Raw genomic sequence first — 16,154 nt, forward strand, 5'->3', positions numbered from 1 at the left:
AAGTTTCTATCTCAAGTAAATTGTGATAAAGTGTATGTTGTAATCCTTAATATAATTGCTAAGAAGGTAAAGTTTTAAAGTGTACTAGAAATCAGAGAAGTTAAAATAGTGCATTAAGAATATTTATCTAATGGAGGAAAGTGTGGGTGTGGGAAGAGTGAAGTATACAACAGGAACACAAAGATCTGCCAGGACAGAAAATCCTGAGGGACATACAGAAATGACAGAAGGAAAGGATCCCTGGGGCTCTTGAGGCCAAGAGGCCAGAAGGATCTTCAGGAGGTGAGGACATCTCTGGTAGGACAGCAAGTCCAGAGTTGGCCTCCAGCACCACTGAGTTTCTTCAGGCCAGGTGACTTCAGTTTCTTGAGCCAGACCACCTCCTAGCACTGCAGTCTTATCCTCACATCCTCTGGAACATCTATCGACCAGGCTTCCTCCCATGGCCCAAATCCCTGGTCTCAGCCTCCATCAAAATCCCCACAAGACTGGACTGAGCCACTCTGTGAAGTTCTTCAGCTTCTGTGCCAAGGTGCCTATGGAGAAGAAGGCACTTGAGATGGTGGAGAAATGCCTGGACAATTATTTCCAGCATCTATGTGATGACCTGGATGTCACCAGCTCATGCTGGCTACAAGACTGTGGGGCCAGAGGACCTGGAACTTCTGATGCAATCACAGAGCCTAGTCAACAACAAAGTCTCCCTGCATGTGCTTGTGGAGTGGTACCTGCCCCTGGAGTACCAGCAGCTTCTCATTCCTTGTAAATTCAGTGGCAACTCTGTCTTCCCTGTCCAGTAGTGGCCAGGCCTCAACACCTACCCCACCTAGAACCACTTGGCTTCACATACTTTTGCAGGCTTCCTCCCCACCTCCCCAGCATCAATAAATTGATTTGAAAAATAAAAAAAAAGAACACTTATCTAACACAAAAGAAGGCAGTAGAAGAGTAACAGAAGAACAAAGACATGAGACAGGTAAAGAACAGATCTTCAAAATTGGCAGTCATAAATCCATCCATATGAATGATTACATTAAAAGTAAATGGACGAAACTCCCCATTCAAAAGGTATGAATTGTCAGACTGGATTTAAAAAACAAGACCCAAATATATGCTGTCTACAGAAAATACATATTAGATTCAAAGACACAAATAGTAAATCAAAAGGATGAGAAAAGATGTAACATGCAAACAATAACTATGGAAACAATGAGATGGCTACATTGATAGCAGATAAAATAGCCCACAAGAAAAAACCAATTGTGTTAGAGACAAGGAGAGGAATTTCATGACAAAAGAGTCAATGCATCAGGAAGATACAACAATTATAAATATATATGCACTTAATAACAGAGCTAAAAACACATAAAGCAAAAACAGAAATGAAAGGAAAAATACCCAATTTGTCAATAATGGTTGGAAACTACAATGACTCTCTTTCAATAATTGATAGAATAGTCAGAAAATTGGCAAAAAATATACAAGGTTTGAGCAGCATTCTCCACCAACTTGACCTAACTGACACTTACAGGACACTCCTAAATGACATTTGCACTCTTGTGAACTGCAGAGAACATATTCTTTTCAAGTACCCATGAAATATTCTCCAGGAGAAACCATATTCTGGGTCACAAAACAACCTCAATGAATTTAAAAGATTGAAATCATATAAAATATGTTCTCTGAGCACAATAGAATTAAATAAGATCCATAGCAGAAAGAAATCTGGAAAAACCCCAAATATTTGGAAATTAAGTAGCACAATTTTAAATAACCAGTGTGTCCAAAAAAATCACAAGGGAAATATTAAAATATTTTTAATTACAAAAAAATGAAAACACAGATATCAAAATTTATGGGATACAGTTTAAACCGTGCTTATGGGGAAATTTACATCTTTAACATCTATATGAGAAAAGCAGAATGTCTCAGATCAATAACCTAAGCTTTGGGCTTAAGAAACTAGAAACTAAACTCAAGCTCACGGAAGGAAGAGCCCATGCCACATGGTGACCCTATCCTGGACATCAAGGGCTCTCATAGTGCAATCTAGGGTGGAATATAAATCACAGACCTGGCATTTTTTCTCCAGTGGGCCAGGGACTAGAGTTTAGGTTGTTTGAGCTATAGGATCTCTGTGGCAGCTGCTCAACTCTATGGTTGTAGCATGAAAGCAGTCATAGACAACTGTTTATAAATGTAAGAACCATCCTCAGCTTACAGGTGGAATAAAAAGAGGCAGTTGGCCAAATGTGGCCCATGGGCCATAGTTTTTACATCTTCGTATAGATGATTGATTTCTTTTAAAGAAAGAAATACACTGTAAGCATTGAGCCCCATAGAGGAAGGAGTTATATCTGTTCAGTTCTGTATCTCCCATCCGTGTGTACGTGAGATAACACAAAATGTGGGCATCTTGGGGAATCTCTAGGATAAAAAAGAAGAAGCAGCTGGCTTACCAGTAGTAGTAGTTTCCAGAAATGTGATTAGTTCTGGTAAATCCAAGAGGGAAAGGACAAAAGGTGGGATCTAACACATAGCACAAGCCTATTATATGTACATTATTTCATTAATCTTTACAAAATCTTCCCTTTCACACACACCGAAGCTGAGGTCGAGAGCAGCTAAGTAACGTGCATAAGATCCCATAAATAGTAAGAAACCAGAGGAGGAATGGAAGAGATTTGTATCTCCGAAACTCAAGGTTTTTTCGTGAAACCAGGCTCCCTTGCCTTGCTGGCCATGATCTCATACTTAGCGGTTTCTACCACTGCTGTTTCCAGCACTTGTCTTTCAGTATTAGTACATACAGATCACAACCTCCTCTTAGGGAACCATAAGCCTAGATTCTAGCAACTGCTCTCCGTCACTTCCTGCAGGTCCTCCTAGCGGTCACACAACATGGCTGGAGCCTCAAAGTTCCCAGCTTTGTAACGGGCATATAATGTTTCAGGAAGATCAGGGAGATAATGGGAGTGAAAATATTCTGAAAACCACTAGCCATTATACAAATTGATGGCGGCCCTTTCGGTCACCCCTAACTGGCTCCAGCCTTGCTTTTTCTTTTCCAGAAATGGACACATCTTTCTGAATCAATCACTGTGCTTTATTAGCATGTGCAAGCTCGTTCTACATGCAGTGCGTGACTGGATGAAGCCCTCCTTTCTCTGTAGGCCTGAGTGTGGGAGAGATCTGTATCTGTGGGTGTTCAGATATCTAGGACACCGTGTTCTCTTGATAAGTCAATCTTTTACTGATTGGATTTTAACTGCCCCCCCCCCCACACACACACACCCAGTAACTCCTTCTGACTCCTTCTGGATACTATTTATTCCTGGAAAACAGAGTATAACAATGGAGTACTCACCACCCCTCCTTCCTAACTCATAGCACAATAGGTGGTAAAAAAAAAAAAAAAAAAAAAAAAACACAAACAAAGAACAAAAAAAAAAAAAAAAACTCCCATAAAAAGGAGACAGTAGGACTGTCTGGTTTGGAATCCAATGAACCTCAGAATGCTTAAACTTTTGGGTTAGATAAACATCAAGAAGTAGAACGCTTATCTGGAAACTTTGAACTTTCAGTGCCTATTTGGGTAGGAAATATCATGAGATTACGTTTTGTTGCCTGATTTCCAGAACTTCCTGATTTTTCGAAGGGGCCAGAAATTCTTTGAGAAGAGAAAAAGGGAAAAAGAAAAGCCACTGTGGTGTCCAGCTGCTTCTGACAGGGAGTGGAGTGGAGAGAGCCAGACAGAAGTGTCTGGGGACCACCTCTTTTCTCTGTCCTCTTAGTAAAGCCTGCCTCCGACACCCCAGCTCCAGCCAACTACTTTAGCTGCTCCTGGGGAATTTCTGAATTTCATTGTACCTGGTAGTTATATCTTTCTTTGGAGGAAGGGTGGCTCAGACCTTCTATTCCTTGAGTCTCCAATTCCTCATCTGGAAAACAGGAACAGAGACACCCACTTCACGAGGCTCTCAGGGGGATTGTCCCTGGCTGCGGTGATTCCAAAGGAGAATGGGACAGAGGGAAGAAGAGCTTCCTCCTCTGTCTCCTGCCCTGCCTAGCAGTCTAGGGGAGCAAGCCAATTGGGCCCCCACAAGATCTGATTCTCGTTCAGTCGGTGCAAACCCACCCACAGTGGGGCAAACAGGAAGTGCACCGAAAGAGGTTTACAGAGCCCAATTTAAGATGGCGGAGTGCTCTGAGCACGGATGGTGTATGTTAAACCACAAAAATTCACCAGATAATTGTCAATCCAGGACATCTCAGAATAACAATCTTGATCTTTTCTTTTTTTTTTTTTTCCAATGTGTAAATTGGGAAAGAAATATTTTCTTACTCGTTATGGATCGTAATCCTCATCCTTGTCATTTCTCCTTATTCTAAATGCCCATACAATTAGAGTTGATCTCTGTTTGGCAGTTTCCCTCTTACATATCTAGCGTAAGATGATTTTGTTCACCATTACATCATTAGCAGTGGCATATTCCCCAGCAGGTGAGAGGAACAATATAATTATATGATGCTGTTTTCACCATGGATTAAAGCCCCAGGGATATAAGTGCCCTGAGAACAAATCTGTCTTCTTCTGCCTATGCGTCCTCCACCACAGGGCTCAACATCTTACCTTCCAAATAGCAAGTGCTCAATAAATATCAAATAAAGGGATGAATGGATGAAAGCATTGAACATCTAGTGAATACTTCTGGTCAGCAAGCTGAAGAGAAAACAATCGTGAGGTGAGTTCCCTGCCCTGTAGGAGGATACAATTTACTTGAGAAGGGATGATTGATACAGAGATTTAGGGAACGGGTATCAGGGAAGTTTAAGTGCCATACAGTGAGTGAGGACAGCAGATACTGATGAAAATGTACCATAGGAATGAGGGCAGAGGGCTGGGGCCACCTTTGGGGGATGAGAAGACTGACCCAACCTCCTAGGAAAGGCTGCCGAGACCAGAAGATGTAGGGAAGGACATTGACATGTTGCCATGCCCTTGGCCCACGTCTTTCAATAACATTCCACTTACAAAGGTAAACAAAACAAAACAAAACAAAAACCAAGGCCATGCAGTAAATAGTGGAGGTAGGATTTTAATCCAGACGTACCTGACTCTTCAAGGAGTATTTTCTTACTCTAGTTGGGAATTCCTTCCACTGGAAAATAGGAAGAGGGAATCAGTAAAGGGGGAATGGCGTGAGAAAGGCCCAGGAACAGGAAGCAGAAACGGTAACCTGGAGTGGAGGTCACATCCAGGGGGACCTTGCTGGACTCAGATCAATGCTGGACGTAGAGGTCCTTCAAGAGTAAGGTCTGTGGTTTGGACCCTGTTCCATGCCGAGAATAGGGGATTTTGAGGGATGTTCAAAGAGAATCAGTATTCCAACAAAACTCATCAAGCTTTTCTATAAAGGGAAAGAAAAAAGGGAGAACCAGAGGTCAGGAATGGAGATTAGCGGAAGGGCCCAGAGGAACGCTGCTAAGAGCCTTGCTGAAGTGGGTCATTCATTCATTTTCTTAAGGATTTATTTTCTTAGGTATTCATTCTCTTCATTCATTCATTCATTCATTCACTCACTTGTTCTCTTAAGACTCTCTTCAGGGGCGCCTGGGTGGCTCAGTTGGTTAAGCGTCCGACTTCAGCTCAGGTCACGATCTCACAGACCGTGAGTTCGAGCCCCGCGTCAGGCTCTGGGCTGATGGCTCAGAGCCTGGAGCCTGCTTCCAGTTCTGTGTCTCCCTCTCTCTCTGCCCCTCCCCCATTCATGCTCTGTCTCTCTCTGTCTCAAAAATAAATAAACGTTAAAAAAATTAAAAAAAAAAAAAGACTCTCTTCATATGTTCCTCTAGGTGCTAGACATACAGTGAAAGAACAAGACAGATTCGGAGAAGCAGGATGGGAATGTGGAGAGGAAAACGTGAGTGAGTGACACTTTGTGCCATCTTTGAATTTGAGGGTAAGGAGGAGGTTCCAGGACCATGGGGCAACTAGAAGGAGAGGTGGGTGCCTCGGTCTGGGGGACAGAAGACGTTTTAGGTGTTACAAGAAAGCAAAGTTAAGAGATGGAGGTGGCCAGTGACTCATCTGTGACTTGACGCCTCTTTCTTCTAAAGGCAGAACTATTTTCTTTCCTCCCATTGTGGAATTTCCAAAGCCGGGATCCTGGCGACTCCTCAGGAATGACTTGCCGAGCGGTGTGTGCCTTGGGATGGTGGTCACCCCGACCTCGACCCACCAGGTGTCATACATGTGAACTTGGCAAAAATGCCCAAGGGCCCGCGGCGCTGGCCTCGTCCCATCCGCACACCTGTCACAGGTTTTCTGGGTGAGTTACACTGAGACAGCTCTCCTGACGTCGAAATGTTCTAAAGTTGGCTCAAAATACAAACAAACAAACAAACAAAACAGAGAAGGAAGGAAATCAATAAGCCCTAAATGGAAAAGTCTGAAGACGGAGGAGGTTTCGGAGGGAAAAACCTCTGATGAGTCTTTGGGGGGGCAGAGAGCTGGTCCCTGGCCTGTCCGTTTCTGGTGGTCTAACACTGGGTTAAGAGGGTATAACCTTGAAGGACCATCCCTTCTGGTCACCCTGGAAAATGCTGTCTCGGAAGCTGATGGGTCACACTAAGCAGACAGGTGTTCTATCTGCTGCCCTAAGGGAGAGACGCGAGCTGTGCTTACCAGCTTTGCACGGGGGTGGGAGCTGGGGGTTCGCTGCCTTCCTGCCTCCTGTACTGGCCCCTCTCCTGTGGACCCCACCGGCTCCTCACGCCGCACCCCCCTGTGATCTGCGCAGACCCACACTTGTGAATTTTTCATCATCCTCTGCTCCTGGTGCAATGGTGCAAAGTCCCCTCCCTCCTGAGACCCCAGTCTTTTCCAGGGGTGACCACGAGATTCACAGATACTTGCGTCCCTCCTCCTCATTTCCCCAGCACATCAGTTTGGACAAGCGCGTGTCACTTTGTATCTGGCATTCCAGAGTATTCCTTCCCCCTCCGTCCTCTCCAGCCGCCCTGAGCCCCTCTGTCTGTCGACCTCCTCCTCGCCAGGGAGGCTGTCAGAGTCACTCCCCCGCAGGCTCCCACAGTCATGCCTCCATTTTCACCGCTTCAGCTCGTCCTGTTTCAAATTGGTAATGAAAAGGAAAAAAAAAAATCCAGAAGCAGGTAATCACCAGCCTTCCCTGTATAAAAACACAGCTTGTTTCTATCAGGGTCCCCCTTGCTACACCAGAGCCCTGACATATACATTTCAGGATAGATTAGGAATCGCCAGCTGCATTTACATAACATTAAAATCACTGTCTACATGCACAAAATGAGTCCTCCCCTGTCTTCCACAGCCCTTGCCTGAAATGGGTTCCTGCCTCGCTGGCACGGCCGGAGCCCGGTTGATGGATTTGCTGTGTCCACTCCTTGCTTTTCTGGGAACGCGTGGGTCCCCTCCACCCTGGGAGGTGGCGGGCCAGGCCGGCGGAGCAAAAGCCATGCAGGGAGCCCGGGGCGAGGCGGCACCCGGACCCTCCCCGCTCCTCCCGGCGTGCCTTGCAGCGGCAGGAAGCCACCCACCCGAATTTCAGAAACCGCAGGCTCCTGTGGGTTCTGAGATCCCCTGTTTTATGTGTTCTTTGACACACGCACACCGTTCAGTTTGTGGTCGGTCGCCTTCTTTCGCCTTGGTCAACTGGGACTGGGAACAGAACACCCTTTGCACCAGGCACGGGGTGGACCTCAGTCTCCCCTCTTCCCAAATGATTGGGGGTCGGGGTCATGGGTTCCCTCCCAAGCAACCGGGTGGGGGCAAATACCTCACTGCCGTGCTCTGAGTTCTACCCTGTTTGCTGTGCAAAAAGGAAGGACCTGTTTCTTGTGGGTCACCCCCCCCCCCATCACAAGGTGAGGGGCTCTATGGCAAACAGGGACGTGTTCTTAGCTGGCACTGGGCCCTTGGAGGTGCAGATGTCTCTAGACCCTAGAATGAGGAAGTGAGAGGCTGAGAGGAGCTCCCCCCCCCTTCTGCTGCACCCTCCCCTTCTGCCCCGAGTCCCTCTGCTGCTTTCCCTGTCTTTCTTGCCTGTCCCCTCCTCACCCTTTCCAGACCCGGCCCCGGGCCCTGACGCTGCCTCGGGCTACCTTCTGCATCTGGCTTCCACGGTCCCGTGTGGCACTGCTGTGGCTTGTGACTCTGAGCTCTGGGAGGACGGAGCCTTGTGAGTCCCCTATCTCCGGAGCCCAGCCCAGGGGCCAGCCCTCAGGAGGCACTGGGGTCCCCAGGGTACCTCAGCCATCTAGTGACAGAGCAGCCAAAGCAGAGATATTCCAAATCAGCAGCTGGCTGGGCCCAGAGCCGGACCCCACCGCTGCCTCCTGGAGACCCGCCCAAGGTGGCTCCCCGAGGACGCCTGGCCTTCCTGCCCACAGGACCTGCTGGGGCCTCATACCTCCAGCAGCCCCAGCTTGGGATCCCGGCAGTTGCTAATGAGGCAGGAACCCCTCCTCGGGCATCGCTGCCATTTTCCAGGCCTCAGTTTCTCCCTGGCAGCTGCAACACAGAGGTTTGGAAACTGAGGCTCGCAGGACCACACTGCCCTTTCAGGGTCACTTAACTCATAAAGAGCTGATGCCGAAGCCAGCTAGGAAATCCAATTCACTTTTTTTGTTTTCCGTTTCCCTCCCTGCCTGACAGGCCCCAGAGCAGGACCCGGCTTCGCAGGCCTGCCCACAGCCGTGACCCAGGCCCCTGGCACGGAAGGCCTGCAGTTAAAGCTCTGTGGTAGCTGTGGAACAATCTCGAAGTCGTTAGTACTTTGATCTCTGACCGGTGTCTTGCACGTGGGGACCAGGGCACAGTGGAGTGTGCGGAAGGAGCCTCAGCTCACATGCGGGCGCGAGGCCCCGGGACGCGGGGTCAGGCAGATGGAGTCACGGGGCCGAGGGTGCGGTGAGGGCCTGCCACCGACCCCCTGATTATTCCTGTGCTCAAGGGAGATGGCACTAAATAGCAAATAAAGAAACCTCACGACGTGTTAAGAGAGAGACCCTGGAAGAAAGAGAAGACGCATTTCCTGCTTTCGGGACGAGGCGCCCACGTTTTGAGTTTGCACCTTGCGTATCTGACTCTGCCCCGCAGACGTGGGCTGGGCAGCCCGGTAACCCACGACTGGAGGTTACCGATGATGTGTTGGTTGCTAGAGTCCTCAGCACCGTCGGCTAATTTAGACAATAGATAGATCTTCTCAAGGAACAGGGTGGGAGAAGCAGCAGCAACATGTAACCCGGATCCGGGGGAGATAGAACACACCTGCTAGTTCTCTCTCGTAGCTTATTTTCCACAGAGGGGGGGGGGGGGCAGGGGCCAGCACGCTGGGGTCAGGCCACCTCCCCCTCAAAAATAAAAAGCTGCTGTTGAGTATTCAGGGGCTGCATTCTCAACCCTCAGGTCTAAAATAAGGCTGCAAGTTTGCATCTGCAATTATTTATGCCTGGAAATAAGGAAGTGAGATTCCTACCTACTGGAAAGACAGTTACGAGGGCCGCTCTGTGAGGCCAGGGCGGGTGAGGACTGCAGACGGCGACTCACACGTGCAGGGGGGAAATGGGAGCTGCAAACCGGCAGCTGCCAGAGATGCTGCCGCTCGGGGCAAGATAGCGATCAGTCTTCGTTTCCTGGTCTGACGTGTGGAAGGAGTGCACAGGCTTCCCGGGGAACTGGTGGTCCTCACCGCCTGTCACTCCCAGAGCCCTCAGCGCTGTGTCCTGGTGCTCTGCGGGGCCCTGAGCCCCCTCGGTGGTGCCCTCCATCCTGTCCGCGCTGGCTCCCTACTGGGCAGGCCTCGCGTGCGGCTGCGATTTCGTTCAGCAACCTCTCCTGAGCTGAATGTGAGCTCAGCTGGAGGGCGGGGGGTCCTTAGTGGCGGATGCCAGGTTCATAGCACACCGTCCATCCACAGCAATCAGTTACAGGATAGGGACATTTCCCGGGGCCTTCGGGAAACATTGTCTTATGCCAGAGCGTCAAGGGCAAACATTCTCCCTTCCTCCAAACGGTATGGCTGGGAATGCGAGGTCTGGATGTGAGGGTGGAGCTTCCTTCTCCGGGGGCGGGCCACCTGCTGGAGTCCCCAGGATGAGGCCGACACTGTAAGAGGCGGAGCACGAAAAGGGAGAGTCCCTGATTTCCTTGCTGATCTGCTGGATCCAGCTCTTCCTGCGCCTGCTGTTGGTTTTGTACTGGAACTAACGCATTTCCTCCACTGTTTGGGTAAGTTTGGATTTAGTGACGAAATGAGTATTAACCTCCATCTCGGTGTTGTTCAACTTGCATTTTTACCAAGTCATGAGGTCGGCTGCTAATTTTATCTCTTCTTGAACACATGGCAGAGGAGACCGTCTCAAAATCCTTACCTGGGCAATTCTACGGACCAGGTGATTCAGGCACCCTCTCTGGGAAGGAGAGATCTTCTCTGGAGTGTGGTCGCACACCAAGGAACATGGGAGCTTGGAGCCTGCATTATGTTCATTCCACGGGAAAACAGTCCATGCAAACGGTGAGGCAGAACGGGACACGGAGAGTGTGGTAGGCAGACTCCTGGGATGACCCCCAGTGACCCTCACCCTTATGTACTTTCCTCCTTTGAGTGTTGGTCGAATCTGTGAATCTGATAAGATAGCCATTCCCAGAATTACATTATGTCACATGGCAAAAAAGGTTTTGCAGACGCTATTAAGGTAGATAATCCATTGATTTTGAGCTAGTCAAGGGACAAATTATCTAGTTGGATATGAGCCCTTTCAATCTGGCTCTGCGGGATGAGAGAGGTCTGGCGTTAGGGAGATTCTCCATTGCTAGCTTTGAAAATGGAGGGGCCACGTGGCAAGGAACAGGAGCAGCCTCTAGGAGCCGACAGCTGTCTCCTGTTGACAGACAAGGAGGAAACGGGATCTCAGTCTTGCGACCACAATGAATCTGTCAGTAACCTGAATGGGCCGGGGAGTAGATTCATCCCTCGAGCCTCCAGAAAAGACCTCAGCCCAGCTGGCACCTTGGTTTCAGCCTCAGAAGACTCGCACAGCAAACCCAGTCACACCTTGACCAGACTTCTAACCGTGACCTAAAAAGTGGGAATTGTTTTATGACTCAGATTTTATGGCAATTTGTAACTCAGTGGTAGAAACACTTTGCTTGAAAGTCTCCATCCAGGTACCTACCAAGCCCTTCTTTCCCTGGCTTTTGTAATTACTTGGGAAAATGGACTCCGTTACTTGTCTAGGTTTATTGAAACCGTATTTCCATTCTTGGTGACCAAATTCTCCTACTACAGCTCTTAAATTCTTCTACCTTATGCTCTACCTCCAAGAATAGGACTTCCTGGACAAGGCATATTAATTTTGTTAGAAGACTGATGGCAATTTTTCATTGTTTTCTGAAAGGTCGCGTCGATGTAACCTGCCATCAAAAAGCCAAGACTATTCTGACATCAGCCCGGTTTTCCTGATTCTCTTCTGTGATCTGGTAACGCTGTGAGATTAATTCGCACTTCTGGGTATTTTTTTTTTCAACTTTCAAATTGGAAATGTATCATCAACTTGTGTGAATGGTCTGTTCGTTCAATTTCTCCAACTTTCTTTTGGAGCCGTAATATTTTCCTTACCAGTTTTTATGAGAATCCAATTAAATCTCTGTCATATTTATTTATTAACATTTTTTTTTCTAATTTGCTTTCCTCTTAATTTTATTTCTGCCATGTACTTGTTCGTAGAAGCATTCTATGCTTGCATTCCATATCTGTTATTCCCTTCCTTTCTGATTTCTCAAAGAGGCTCAAAATTTGGGAATTATGCAAACTTGCTGATACGTATTTTACTTCCGTATTTATTTCCAGGATTTGTCACATCGTTAAGTTTTCCAAGGACTCAGTCTTAGACTCATGTATCCGTTTTGTTCTTGCGTGTATCCTGTGGCTATTTTTTCTTCCTTTATGGTATTTCTCAGGGGTCCTTCAGTCACCGGTTACAGAAACCCAAATGTGAGTTGGCATGAACAACACTCGATGCCTTACTCAAGAGACGCTTGACTAGTTTGCAGATGTGAAGGGCAGGCTGGGCCATCGAGCAGGAGGAAGGCCAGGTGGGGAAGGCTTGAGTGTGGAGTGCTCTCTACCTGCCCCCCTCCCTCTCTTTTTCTCTCAGCTTCAGGACCTCGGCATATTATTTTTCCAGTGGTAGACATTTCTCCATGCTGAAGAGAATGTGAGAGCCCTGGCCTGACCCTTTATGGCACCCGAGGCACAGGATGACCCTGTTCTCCAGCAGTCACCAGGAAAGGCCGGGAAGGCCCCACTGGCCCGGCATGGGCCCAACATACAGAACCAAATAACAATTGGTGAGTATTTGCTCAAGACAAAACTTCTCAGGCTCTCACTCATGAGAAGACTTGCAAACTCATTGTTTTCAATACACACATTCATGACCCAAAGCCTCCTAGACATCTGTGCCAGACGACGGACCAACCTAGAAATCTGAGAACAGAGGTCTGTCACTGAGCAGCACCAGGGGCTTCCCCCCCCCCCCGCACCGCCACACCCCACATTCTCCCAGGATCGACCGTGGTCACCTGCTGCAGGTGCAGAGTTGGGATGGCCCCTCCACCACTGAATGCGGGACTCAGGGAGGGCCTCGGGGCTTCTAGAAGATTCGCACATCTGCCATTTATCCTTGGACAAAAGATTTGGGTCTCTAAGTCCAAACTCCCCTGTAAATGGGCTAGGGTGCAAATTTTATTTGGCCAAATCCAAGGACTTTGGGATCAAGCTTTTCTCCGTTACTTAACAGGAGTAGGGGGACCAGGAAAACCACATTCTTTACAAGACGTGGCCTGAATCTCACTGTCTGCTTATACTCTTTGCCACATAGAAATGTATTCAAATTCCCTAGGCTCCATTCTTAAATAAGTTGGCCCCGGGGCCACCAAATGCCACGTCGCAATACCCAATGATAACTTGGAAGACACACCTTTTGGGGGAGCGACCTTTTCTCTGCTGCCTTCCACGCTTCTGGTTTTTTCCAGTGCGTGTTGGTTAATTTTATTTGCTTCATTTGGGGCTTAGATTTTAGTCAGCACAATTAATAATTTACTCCCCGGCTTAATGGGGCTGTCGAGGGGCGAGGGAGATCTGGTTCACACGGCGTGGCTCCCTGTTATGGACAGCTATGGGCATCTCGTGTCAGCTGCCAAGTGCATTACGGAGTAATAAATGTATAACGAGCCGGGCCGCCTGTGCGCGTGCTAAAAATGAACTCTGAGTTAAGTAAGGGAAGCATTTCCATTGTGCTGTCTCTGCTATCTCTGAAACGTCAGGAGCCGCCGAGCGGTTTGGACTCTGCTTCTCCGAGGGTGGGAATGTAGGGTGCGTGTGCCCGGCCTGGGCACATAATAATCCTGTATTATTTTGGGAGCGCTCCCCCTAAAGAAGGTCTTTTGATCAAGAGAGATGCTTGGCCAGGTTCTGAAGCAGGCGTCCTGTGACAGGGCTTCATGTAACTCAAAATCTTCTCCTTTTTACTATTTAGTTGGGCACGGCCTGCGCGTTTCAGCGTAGTGTGTGGGCGTGAAATGCTAAACAGTAATACCTCGAAGGTCTGAAGCTGGGGCGGGGGGTGGGGGGTGTGGGGGAGGGGTATTGGCCCATTGGGCACGGTCACTGCGGGATAGTGACCCGCCTTCACAACGGGGGAGCCTTTGGGTCCCCTCACACCGAATACACAGGAGCCTGTGTGTCTTCAGATGGTTCATCTAACGCGGCAGAGAGAATGAAGACTTGTGCCCTTGGGTTGGGGGTTGAGGTTGAACGCCCCACACCAGGGGTGTTGGGATGAGACGGAGGGGGACGGGAGCAGGGGGCACCCTGATGTGAACGATGTGGATCCGATCACGCCGGGCGCTGACAAAGAGCGACGTCCCTTCCGCCACACCTCATGCGATCCTCACCGACTCTGGAGCGAAATGGGACTGAAGGCTAACGTGAGATGCTCTGCAAATGAGTGAGTTATTTTTACACGTGTAACCAAAAAAGCCCTCCGGCTATTCCCCTCGCTAGCCGTCCGCACCGAGGAGACCACAGCTAGAATTCACTCCGCACGAAATGACACGCGGCAACCCTTCATGGGAACCTTTAAGGCACATACGCTTTTCTCTATTATTTTAGGTAACACAAGTGGGGAGACCGGGAACGCAGCCTTCTTTGTAGGACTCTGCCTGAACGTCCCTGTCTGGGCTACTTACTCGACAGAGAGGGTCCGGGATTTCCAAATTTTGAGAAGGGTACAGCAAAATAATTAGTGTCAGACGAAGTTCTCTGCCACGCCCATATATTCTGCCATTTCACGGCGTTCAACGAATGAACCTTTCCCCCTTGAGTAAGAACCGGAGGGGATTCGGCCCACCTCTCTGCTGAGCAGCTAACTCCCAGCCTCAGAGGCAAATCGCCAGGACCTCTCTGGCCACACACCTTGCTGGACCCTGGAGAATGGAGCCCTTCGAACCCAACAGTTGGGCCCCTCCTGCCATGCGCACACAGAAGCGTCTGAGTGGCAGCCTTCTGGGTCTCCGGGATCGGAATCAACTGCCAGTTTGGAATAAAGACCCAACCTTTCCAAAGGCTGCATGTACTCAGGTGCCCAATAAATATTTCGTGTGCACCTGTGTCTATACAGAAGAACGCTTCAGGACCCTGCCTCTTTTTTTTTTTTTTAATTTTTTTAACGTTTATTTATTTTTGAGACAGAGAGAGACAGAGCATGAATGGGGGAGGGTCAGAGAGAGAGGAAGACACAGAATCTGAAACAGGCTCCAGGCTCTGAGCCATCAGCACAGAGCCTGACGCAGGGCTTGAGCTCATGAACCTTGAGATCATGACCTGAGCTGAAGTCGGACGCTCAACCGACTGAGCCACCCAGGCGCCCCTGGACCCTGTCTTTAAAAACTGGTAATGTGACAGTGATCAAAGTTAACTTGACTAAACCAAAATGGGGGGGAGCGGTCCGAATGGGGGGGGGGTGCCAACCCAAACAGCCCCCTCCTGGAAGGACCGTAATGTCACAAAGTGGACTTTCTGCAACTTGCTGTCCGTGTTCTGCAGAGCAAAGTTCAAGCACTTGCCTTTGAAGATGGAGAAAACATCAGAACAGCTGTGCAGAAATGAACACATTATGTCCTCACAGGATAACATGTTTAATTAAGTGCCCACCATGTGCCAGGTACCCTTCTGATCCCTTTACACGCCTATGTGATCATCACGACAATAGTGACTTACAGCAGACTGTGTGCTGGGGACGCTGTCAAGTGCTTTACAAGTACTAATTCATTTAATCCTCTAAGCGCCCCTGTGGAGAGGTACTATTATCATCCCCGTTTTACAGATGAGTAAACTGAGACCCAGAAAGGCTAAGTAATTTGCCCAGGGATACACAACAAGTGAGAAGGAAAGATTGGATTCCAGTGACTGGAAATCCAGGCAGTTGCACCATGGACACCATGCTCTTGACCATGGGGCCTTATCCCAGGTGGGGAAGCATCAAGCATCAGGCAAAGAAACAGGAGGGAGCCACAGTGGGGGGTGTCTGCTTCGGTGGGAGCCTGTCTGCAGTTGCCTGTGGGGACGAGGGAACTGCAGGTAGTGGAAAAAGGCAAAGTTTAGGGTCGCCTGGGTGGCTCAGTCAGTTAAGCGTCCGACTTCGGCTCAGGTCATGATCTCACGGTTCATGAGTTCGAGCCCCATGTCAGACCCCATGCCGACAGCTCAGAGCTCGGAACATGGAGCCTGCTTCGGATTCTGTGTCTCCCTCTCTCTCTGCCCCACCCCTGCTCGCACTCTGTCTCCCTCTTAAAAATAAATCAGCGTTTAAAAAAAAAAAAAAAAAAGGAAAAGGAAGTTTATACGGATGCATGTGAAGTCTGAACTTCACAATCGAACGGCTGCTCTGGACCTCAGTTTCCTTCATCTGCAAAATGAACATAATAATGTCTGCCTCCTAGAGGTGTTATGGGGACTCAGCGACGGGCACAAACTATCCACGCAGTGTCTAGGCGTAGTTGGCGACCAGAAAGTGCTGATCACTTCTCCTGGCCCGGGTGCCTCCTTCAGGAA

The 16,154-nt window shown here is 48.8% G+C and overlaps 1 long non-coding RNA gene across 1 annotated transcript; it reads right to left on the bottom strand.

Moving 5' to 3' along the window:
- Window positions 1-5,074: 5,074 nt before the first annotated feature.
- LOC123607624 lies at window positions 5,075-5,597 on the bottom strand. The gene is made up of 2 exons (XR_006716814.1): window positions 5,241-5,597; window positions 5,075-5,162 (listed from the first exon to the last, which is right to left on the bottom strand). It is a non-coding gene; the product is annotated as an uncharacterized LOC123607624 (long non-coding RNA).
- Between the last annotated feature and the right edge of the window lie 10,557 nt (window positions 5,598-16,154).

Source organism: Leopardus geoffroyi, chromosome A2 (genome assembly GCF_018350155.1).
Source record: "Leopardus geoffroyi isolate Oge1 chromosome A2, O.geoffroyi_Oge1_pat1.0, whole genome shotgun sequence".
Taxonomy (NCBI): Eukaryota; Metazoa; Chordata; class Mammalia; order Carnivora; family Felidae; genus Leopardus; species Leopardus geoffroyi.